The sequence below is a fragment of the Monodelphis domestica genome, chromosome 3 (assembly GCF_027887165.1).
Source record: "Monodelphis domestica isolate mMonDom1 chromosome 3, mMonDom1.pri, whole genome shotgun sequence".
Taxonomy (NCBI): domain Eukaryota; kingdom Metazoa; phylum Chordata; class Mammalia; order Didelphimorphia; family Didelphidae; genus Monodelphis; species Monodelphis domestica.
This window is the reverse complement of record NC_077229.1, coordinates 491,801,519-491,804,536: the sequence shown is the minus strand read 5'-3', so window position 1 is coordinate 491,804,536 and position 3,018 is coordinate 491,801,519.

Below are 3,018 nucleotides of genomic sequence, written 5' to 3'. Positions count from 1 at the left end.
AAATATCCTGGATGTCTTTCCTTTACTCCCTCCTCAAGCCACCACTTTAAGATGCTTGAGGTTAAAGGTTTTTGTGAAAATCATTAGGCTTCCAAAATTCCACCTTGAATGAGGGCCAATCTATTTAATTAAATATTATAACTGTAAATAAGTCTCAAGCACGGGAGGTGATCATTACTGCCAGAACTGTCATAACCTCAGTAGAGTCCCAGGACTCAACAGGATATCTAGCCCTCTGGGGCATGGAAGAATTAGAACAAAAATGCTTAAGACATTTGAAATCACCATTTTCATTTTGGCTGCCCACATGGCTTGAGTCAGCGAGTCGGCCCAGAACAAGGACCAACAACTGCTTTCATGCCTGCTGTGTTTCTCATCTAGAAATAATGATGAAAAATAAGACTTCTTGTGGATGAAAAGAAAACCACAGCAAGTTGTTTTTAAGTAAGATTCATTTCAGAGGAAATAGGAAGAGAAAAAGAAAGAAAAGAAGGACATAATCATTCTGACAGCTGGTCTACTGTGGCTAGAGAAATGGACCCAGAGTCAGGAAGACGTGGATTCAAAATCTGCTCAAATACTTCCTCCCTCTTTGACCACAGGTTAATCATTTAACTGCTCTGAGCTTCTGGTCCATCTATCAAGTAACAAAAATAAGATCCTCAGTGTTTCTATTCCAGGGTCATCAATGGGACAACTATTACAGTGAGGCAAAAGAATATGCTAAGAATTATGCAATTAATTATTGTTATTAATATGCCATATGTATTTCAGCTCATAAATTACACACACATATAGAACATTAGTTGAATAACTTCTTTTGTCTTTTCTTTAGGATGATAAGATTTAAAATTTCAAGAGACCTTAGAGATCATATAATGCAACTCCTTTACTGGTCAGATAAACAACTTGAGGTCTACAAAGTTAAAAGAATTTCCCAATGTTAAATAAGTAGTAGATAGCAAAACAAGGATTTGAACCTAGGATTTTAATCTTAATCCAGTGCTCTCCAGCCTATATTACCCAAAGCATTTCCTCCACACTATCTATTTTATCATTTCAACCTTCCCAGGAAGGCAAGAAGCATTATTCTTTCAAAAATGAAGACTCTAAAACACCAACAGGTTAATGTCCATAGCTGGTAACAAAATCAATTTTAAAAATTATTCTAGGGAGGTGGAGTCAAGATGGAGGCATAGAAGCAGCAAAAGTTCAGACCTCTGAATATATTCCTTACATATTACAAACTAAATTCTCCTAGGGGACTGAAAATCAAACCTAATGACAAGACAGAGCCAAAGAACTCTCCTGCTGGACTCAATCCAACATGTATGATCCCGAAAAAGACAGAATTCAAGAAAACTTGGGTTTAAGGGGAAAGCAGAAGGAAAGTCCAAGGTCCCCTCCCCCACATAGAGCACTAAACCTCCAGTGGCAGCAGGAACCTCTTGGTGGGCAAAAGCGCTGGTCTGGAGGGTGTACCTTGCTGGCAGGGCTGTGCCATGCTCAGAGCATTGAACACAGGCAATTGGGAAGGAGCTGGACAGGGAGCACAGAGGAGGCAGCCTGGTCACAGCGACTGAGACCCTTCATATTGCTCCAGTTTTCCAGAAAGTTTTGGCCTCAGAGCACACCCAGCCCAAACCAGCTGAACTTAATCCCATCAAAAGTCTTCAGAAGTCAGGGAAGCCCAAGCTCCAACACCCCTCCCCCACAGACTGCTGGACTTTAATCCAATCAAAAGCCTCCAGAGGACAGGGAAGCTCAAACTTCAACAACCTTCCCCCACAGACTGCACAGAGAGATCCCCTGACAAAATTCCAAGGGGGGAGACTGTCAGAAAACCCCAATACAAAAAAAAATGAGAGGAGCAAAAGCACAGACAAATACGGGGAGCAAAGAAGGGGTAAATATGAGCAAACAACAGAAAAAGAAGAAAGAAATTACAATTGACAGCTTCTGTACATGCAATGAACAAAGAGCAAATGGAACAGAGGAGGAGGGATCATCAAAAAATAAATCAAAAATGCCAGAGAATTGGACACAGGCTTTGGAAGAACTCAAAATGCAATTCAAAACACAATTAAGAGAGGCTGAAGACAACTGGGAAAAGAACTTAAAAACTAAGATAAGTCATCTGGAAACAGAGGTACTTGAACTAAAAGGAGAAAATAGTGTCATGAAAGCCAAAATCACCCAGCTAGAAAACGAGGCAAAGGAGATGAAAGATGAGGTAAAGAGGATGAAAGATGACCTCCAAAGAAAATCAGACCAGAAGGAGAAAGATGACCAAAAAACCAGGGATGAAATCCAGTCTTTAAGAACCAGAATACAACAACTAGAATTAAGTGACCTCACAAGGAAGCAGGACACTATAAAACAAAACAAACAAACAAACAAACAAAAAAATGAAAAAATTGAGGAAAATACGAAGCATCTCATTCACAAAACAGAGGATTTAGAAAATCGTTCGAGGAGAGACAACTTAAGAATCATTAGTCTACCAGAAGACCATGACAAAAGAAAAAGCCTGAACATAATATTACAGGAAATTATTCAAGAAAACTGCCCTGATATTCTAGAACAAGAGAGAAAAGTGGAGATTGAAAGAATCCACAGATCACCTTCTCTACTTAATCCCCAACTGACAACACCCAGAAATGTTATAGCCAAATTCAAGAACTATAAGACCAAGAAAAAAATTACAAGCTGCCAAGAAGTCATTCAGATACCATGGAACCACAGTGACGATAATGCAAGATCTGGCTGCATCCACACTGAAGGACCGAAAGGAATGGAATATGATATTCCAGAAAGCAAGGGAACTAGGTCTACAACCAAGAATCAACTACCCAGCAAAACTGACTATATTCTTACAGGGGAAAGTATGGTCATTCAAAAAAATAGAAGAATTCCAAGCATTTGTAAAGAAAAGACCATATGTGAACAGAAAATTTGATGCCCATGCAGAGAACTCAAGAGAATCATCAAAAGGTAATTTTAAAAGAGGGGAAAAAA